Source organism: Cervus elaphus, chromosome 33 (assembly GCF_910594005.1).
Source record: "Cervus elaphus chromosome 33, mCerEla1.1, whole genome shotgun sequence".
Classification (NCBI taxonomy): domain Eukaryota; kingdom Metazoa; phylum Chordata; class Mammalia; order Artiodactyla; family Cervidae; genus Cervus; species Cervus elaphus.
This window is the reverse complement of record NC_057847.1, coordinates 37869807-37877332: the sequence shown is the minus strand read 5'-3', so window position 1 is coordinate 37877332 and position 7526 is coordinate 37869807. Positions and strand designations below refer to the sequence as shown.

Genomic DNA, 7526 nt, shown 5'->3' with positions numbered 1-7526 from the left:
ACACAAGAATTCTTTGCCGTTGGAGTTGATTCAAGCACAGATTATCATGTAAAATCACCAAGCGATAATAGTAAAGTAAGACAAAGTTTATCAAATATTCTTTAGTTCCTCTCTATTTTTTTTTGCAATTGGCCATCTTTTTTTTCTAGGTTATTTTTTTAAGTCGATGCACATGAGCATATAACTTATTTGTATGACTATTTATAAAAATGAAAAGGAATGAAGTTAAAAGTAGTGAAAAATAACACTGCCTTAAATACTAATGAATTTTAAGTAGTTGAATTTTTTAAAACTAAACCCTCAGTCATACTGTAGGGCCTACTTTCCTAACTTTTAATAGCTTTCTAAAAAAACTCCAACCTTGAAGTGCATGCAATTAGAAACATGCAACAGTGAGGCTAGGCTTAGTCACAGTACTATTTCAACGCAAACTGCTTCTATTTTTGGTGTCCTACAGAGAAATAGAATTAGAATGTTCTAACCTCTGCTCATTCTGTAGGTGAGAGTATAAAGCTGACTGCTTAAAAAATTGCGGTAGGGGGAGTCCTTCCAAGCCAATTCTTTCTCATGTTTTATGTATTAGGTGATTACTTTACTATGAAGTGGACAATTGTTTAAGGACAAATAATTAATTTTGTGTAAGTAATCAGTTCCAAACTCACTACGACAGATTGTCATGAATGTGGCCTCTCTATGGGCATCAGAACATGGTTTATGCCTGGTGGGTTTTTTTCCCTGCTATATGGTTTTGTAAGGCTAAAACAGAGTAATGTTACTTAAGTTTATAGAATCATAGAACTGGGTGAATTTTGAATTCATCCAGTTCAAGCACCCCTTTGATGCCTGAATCTCTTCAAGTACTAAACACAGCTTTAGTATTAATATTTCTAGTGATGGTAATGCTTACTTCTGCTGGAGCATATATAATTGAGAACAGGAAAGCTGAGAAGTCAGGATTAAATTACAATTTCTTCATCTGTAAAAGATGTATACAATTGAGGGTTAAATGAAACAACCTATACAATCAGGCCTAGCACACTACTAGAAATATAATGCTTATTAAAAATTTATATCACACTTACTCCTCTTTATGTTTCAAATATCTAGTGCTTATTAATGTCACATAATTTGAGAGGAGGTACCTGGTTGTCTGTTACTATGTTGGGTTCCCCTGGTGGCTCAGATAGTAAAGAATCTATCTGCAATGTGGGAGACCCTGGAGTAGGAAATGGCAACCCACTCCAGTATTCTTGCCTGGAAAATCATAGGGACAGAGGAGCTTGGCAAGCTACAGTCTGTGGGGTTGCAAAGAGTCAGACATGACTGAGCAAATAACACACACACTACCTGGTCGTCTGTTACTGTGTTAAGGTTGGGGTCACTGAAGCATCATTAGACTAATATTATGATATAAAACCGGGTCACAGTTTTTTTAACGTAAAAAATGAAGCTACTTCTAATACATTAGATGCTTGTGGTGTTAGAGTAATAGCTGTGTCTTCTTGTTGTTCAGTTGCCAAGTTGTGTCCGATTTTTCGAGACCCCCTTGAACTGCAGCATGACAAACTTCCCTGTCCCTCACCACCTCCTGGAGTTTGCCCAAGTTCACATCCATTGAATCAGTGATGCCATCCAACCGTTTCATCCTCGTGTCATGATATATTTACGTAAATATTTACCTGTTCAAATTTGGTTTTACCTTCCTACTCACTCCGCTTGTTCTAAAATCTCATCACAAATTTTAAAATCACCAGAAATTTTATAATAGCCTCAATTATGCTTGTCTTCAAAAATACATGGTTGCCTTTTTTCTTTCTTTCATTTACATATTTTGATTAATTAGATATTGAGTACAAAAACCTACTAAATTCCACATCTAGAATATCCCTATTTCTTAATTTTATATTCAGATATTTTAAAAACCCACAAAACTATGCTCTGATAAAATTGCATTAAACTAACAACTATAGTCTCTGAGCTGTTTTTAAATATTCCTAAAAAATTTCTAGTTCTATGATTATGATTATTATTAAAGCAATCTAAATATAAGCAGTTTTGTTGAAGATAAAGTAATTCAAATTATGAATATGTAACGTAAAACTTCTTAGAGTAATTAGCAGCTCTGGTTTACCTGAAAGATGCAGTTATCAGGAGCATGTAGTTTAATATTAGCACATCTCTAATATCGATGTTATTTAAAGCCATATATTAAGAATCATAAGCATCTGTAGTGACAGAAGAAGCATGCAACAAAGTACTGAAAAACTGGAATAGAATTAATTGGTTTTGGTCTACCCACTTCAAATGAGAAAATAGCAACAGAAAAAAATTAAACACTAAATGTATTCGTTAGGCAGGATCAGCAATCCTGCTGCCCACACATGATCTGCAATTAATTTGTAAATAAGAAGATTCATCACCTGGAGGATAATAAACTCTAGTTTTATGGCCCAAAAGACTAGACAAGTAAAAACCACTAATGAATGTACTGTATAAACATAGGGGCAAGAATGTACATTGGTTGAACAAGTGAGGATAACAAGGAGACTCTGTTTTGTTATTAAAGTAGACCAAAAGATACATGACACATATCTGGAGATTTTTCTGAAGTGTTAACACTGCTCAAAACAGGGTCACTTAAAAGGCATGGAAAAGTGTTACTACAAGGTAAGAAAGGCATAAGTTGATTTTTAGAAAGAATGCTTTTTTAAAAAGTAAAGATCAGTGTTTTTTAAAAAAAACAGATTAATATCTTAATTTTCATTGATTTTTCATAACTGCATATTAGAAAATCTTACTAATAATAAACTGAAGTGATTTTAGTTTAGATCTTAGTTTAGATTTAGTTTAGATCTTTATATGTGACTTGGACTATGAAGAGATGCCTTCAAACATTATTTATTGAGAAAATAAGTATTAAATGGAATTTCCAGTATTTCTGTACTTTGGGAAGAGGCTTTGATGTGAAAACTATTTTCCTTCCTCTAAGTTACAGTTGTATAACATGCCTTAATTTTAAACCATAAATAAAACACTCAACTTTATGTTGAACACGCAAATGAAACTCCATTCAGATGAGAATTTATTCTTTAGTGCCAACTGAGAATTTTGAGAAACACAGAGAGATAAAAAAATCAATTTGGATGTTTATTTAAAATAGAGGGTCCCAGTCTCCACCTCATACCAAGTGAAATACAATCTCTGCATGTGAAGTCTTGGCATCTGTATACAATTGTAGCAAAACCTCTTGTTGATTTTGAATCATACTAAAGTTTAAGAATGACTTTATTGTTAGTAAATATTTATTAGTTGGACTAGCACCAACTAATTGATGCTTTTGAAGTTTGGTGTTGGAGAAGACTTTTGAGAGTCCCTTGGACTGCAAGGAGATCCAACCAATCCATCCTAAAGGAGTGTTCATTGGAATGACTGATGTTGAAACTGAAACTCCAATACTTTGGCCACCCGATGTGAAGAACTGACTCCTTGGAAAAAACCCTGATGCTGGCAAAGATTGAAGGCGTGAGGAGAAGGGTTTGACAGAGGATGAGATGGTTGTATGGCATCACCGACTCAATGGATATGAGTTTGGGTAAACTCCGGGAGTTGGTGATGGAAAGGGAGGCCACGGGGTCGCAAAGAGTCGGATATGACTGAGAACTGAACTGAACTGATTATTTTCATTAGATATTTCCTTTTCATAAACAAAATTTATTTTAATAGACACAGGAAAATACTTTTCCAAAGTGTAAAAATTAGACCTAAATTACTTTTATGAAATAAGTTCTTAGGCCTGGAATCACCTTAATGGGATCAATAATATTAGTGCTAAAATTAAAAGGAGAAAGAACTCAAGGGAAGTCTTAATACAGTAAATAGTATACAAAATTTTGAATGCTCTAGAACTTAACTGTTATTTATAAATATAGTATATATATTAAAATATATCACTTATTAAGCTGTTTCAAAGCTGAAACTCCAATACTTTGCCAACCTGATGTGAAGAACTGACTCCTTGGAAAAGACCCTGATGCTGGGAAAGATTGAAGGCAGGGGGAAAAGGGGTCAACAGAGGATGAGATGGCTGGATGGCATCAGCATCACTGACTCAATGGACATGAGTTTGAGTGAACTCTGGGAGTTGGCGATGGACAGGGAGGCCTGGCGTGCTGCAGTCCATGGGGTTGCAAAGAGTTGGACACGACTGAGTGACTGAACTGAACTGAACTGAAGCTGTGTCAATTATTAAAATTTAGTACTCAAAACAAATGTCATAAAGTATTCAAAATAAATTCTATAAAACATGCAAAGGTCTATGCAATTCATCAATAGGATTTGACCCAATTCTAATAATTCTATCTGCCTGCTTTATTTGATTATTAACATTAGAAGTAGCTGTACTTTAAAACAAAGTTGGGGGAAAGGGAACATTTGCTGCTAGCAGTTGCTTTTAAGAAGTGATATCTGGAAATAGAGCTGTGATGGCTGGGTAGGCAAGGCATTGGACTCAAAATCCAATGGGGTCTCCCTGCTCAGGTTAGAATCCTGCTCACAGCATTTCTCAGTGAAATTAAAAGATGTTGGCTCTTTGGAAGAAAAACAATGACAAACCTAGACAGTGTATTAAAAAGCAGAGACATTACTTTGCCTACAAATGTCCATATAGTCAAAGCTATGGTTTTTCCAGTAGTCATGTAGGGATGTGAGATCTGGACAATTAAAAGGACTGGGCAGTAAAAAATTGATGCCCTTGAACTGTGATGTTGGAGAAGACTCTTGAGAGTTCCTTGGACTGCAAGGAGATCAAACCAGTCGATTCTAAAGGAAATCAACCCTGAATATTCATTGGAAGCACTGATGCTGAAGCGCCAATACTTTGGCCACTTGATGCAAAGAGCCAACTCATTGGAAAAGACCCTGATGCTGGGAAAGACCAAAGGCAAGAGAAGGGGACAACAGAGGATGAGATGACTGGATGGCATCACCAACTCAATGGATAAGATTGAAAGCCCATTTTAGAAAGATCTTAATCTTTATTGTTTAAAATGAACTTTTCTTTAAATCTTAAGGAGATAAATTTCACCAAACCTGAAAATTCACTTATGGGATTTACCTCAAAGGAAGACAGGGTTTTTTCCAAATAGTTTAACTTAAAGGGTAGAGAGTGTTACTTAGACATAGGCGCCATCTAGTGGCAAAGGGTGGTAGTTTGGGGGTAAGTGTTTTTTCATTGGATAAGAACAATATGAAACTGGCTACGTTTAGAGGTTTTGTTAAAGGCTTAAAAAAATGTCATTTTAAATTGTAGAGATTAAACTGAAAATTATTTGCTGAATTTCAAAATAATTTATATTAATGAACATCACAGAATAAGGAAGAGGTTGAAAATTATGAAGGTAATATCAGCATATATAGTAAAGATATGGGCGATATAAAATGGAAAATCAATACAAATAGAATTTAAGAAAAAACTTTATTGAATATTGTTATAGATATTTACTATATACACACATTTTATGAAGAATGGTCTTCCTATGTTCAGAGCTCATTTTAAAAATTATTAATATGTGGAATTCTCTTTTCTCTGATGAAAGTGGTTACATCACTATATATTCAAAAAATTAGCCCATTGTAAGGAAAATTGGACTTTCTGATTATTTATAATTAACCAATAAATGTTTATTAAGTAGGTATTCTACATAACTAGGTTCTGGGGAATTAATGTGATTGAAAAAATATATAATCTCTATTTATAATCTAACAAACTATAGCTTACATGACAAGAGATTAATTACAAAAGAAAATACTTAGTAGGAAAATTAATTTAAATGACATTCAAAACATATAACCACTGTATAAACAAAGCTCAAGGAAGCGCATACTTGCTTATTCTGGTGCTTTGTACCAGCTCCAGAGAAATCATCTCTATTAAAAGTTTATTATGTGTGCTCATTATTTGGTCTGACATATATCTCTATAATTTCTTCCACAGGCATGTTCAAACATAAATATAATGTTTTCTTATATAAAGAATAATGTCGATTGTATGAAACCATATGTAACATGGCTGGGCCATGGTAGATATTTAGTTCCTTTAATTCGTTTAATCTTTAATACAGATAATCAAGAATAGTTATTGTGAAAACTGAACAAGTACTGAAGGGGAATGTTTTAGATGGGGTATGATTAGATAAGGGAAGATATAAGATGTTTTGAGTAAGATCTGGAACAGGGTGATAGGTATAAAAGGACAAAGAAGTAGCAAAAAGGCATATAAAATAGGAGCATAACATTGAAAGTTAACATGTTGTAGTAATGATTTAGAGATCCGTGTAAATGTATAGGTCAATGTGGAAAGTAAAAAGAAATAACACAAGAATGTGATTAGAATCATGCAAGGAATTCTCTCTTAAAGATTTACTTTATATCAATATGATAGGCAATAGGGAAAACTGTACTCAATATTAGGGTTATAAAGACTGATAAGATTAGATTCCTGAACTGAAAGAACACATAATAAACTAGGGTAAAAACATTTGCGGGGTATCCAAAATTATTTTGAATTTTACTCAGTTTATTGATAAATATATCCATTCAATGTTTTTATTTCTAAAGTGTTAATTTTCAGATTCTCATGCACTAATCACAGAGAAAGTGTCCATAGTTCTTTTGGTTGAGGAACCAAAGAACCATATCCCAGGACGGTCCCTAATGTCAGTGCATTTTTCTCGATCCTTATGATTTTCAGGGTGATTGTCAAGATGTAGTTTGGCCATGAAAGTCCTCCTTAGGTATCATTTTTTAATTCAGTATTCTACAGCAAGATTTGGAATGACTTGATGAGGTGTGCTGAATATTTTCTGCTGTTCATCCTCTTCACCCTGCTTTCTGCCCTAGGAGACTGGTTCCTAAAGACCAAATCATCTGGAGGCTGGTCTTAGCTTGAGACTGTGTGAATTCTGCTAAGGTCAGAGTTCCTGTCAGGCTGCCCATCCCCCAGAGCAACACTCATTTCAGCTTTGGTTACTACTACCTCCCTTTGCTGCTCAAGTCTAGGGAGAGTAATACCTTTATGTTGGCAGGTACTTCAACTGAATTCCTGCCCAGATCTTTGATTAAACTATCTTTTAATGGTATCTTTTGAATGTGTTTCTGTTTCCTGCTGGAATTCGGATATAAGGCTTCCAGTCACAGTCCCCAGAAGGAGATTATAGAAAAGGAATATACACTAAAAAAAAAAGACACTAGACAAAAGAGGCTATGTTTATGTTATGGTAACAAACAAGAACTAAAACCTTAGTGGTTAAAAAAAATAATAAAATAAAATAAAATAAAATCTTAGTGGTTTAACACATAGAAGATTATTTCTCTGTCACTCAAAGGTCACTATCATTGATGTAATTCTTCAAGGCAGCTATCATTCATGTGTCACTTAGCAATCTCATCTTCTTTGGTTTTCTGGCTCCAGTTTCTTACCACAAGACATCCACATTTGCTGCTGCAGGGGGAAAAGGAACTGGAAAATT

The 7526-nt window shown here is 34.3% G+C and overlaps 1 non-coding gene across 1 annotated transcript; it reads left to right on the top strand.

The window, feature by feature from the left end:
* The first annotated feature begins 4475 nt into the window (after positions 1-4475).
* Positions 4476-4557, top strand: TRNAL-CAA. Its single transcript has one exon. It is a non-coding gene; the product is annotated as a tRNA-Leu (tRNA).
* Positions 4558-7526: the final 2969 nt, after the last annotated feature.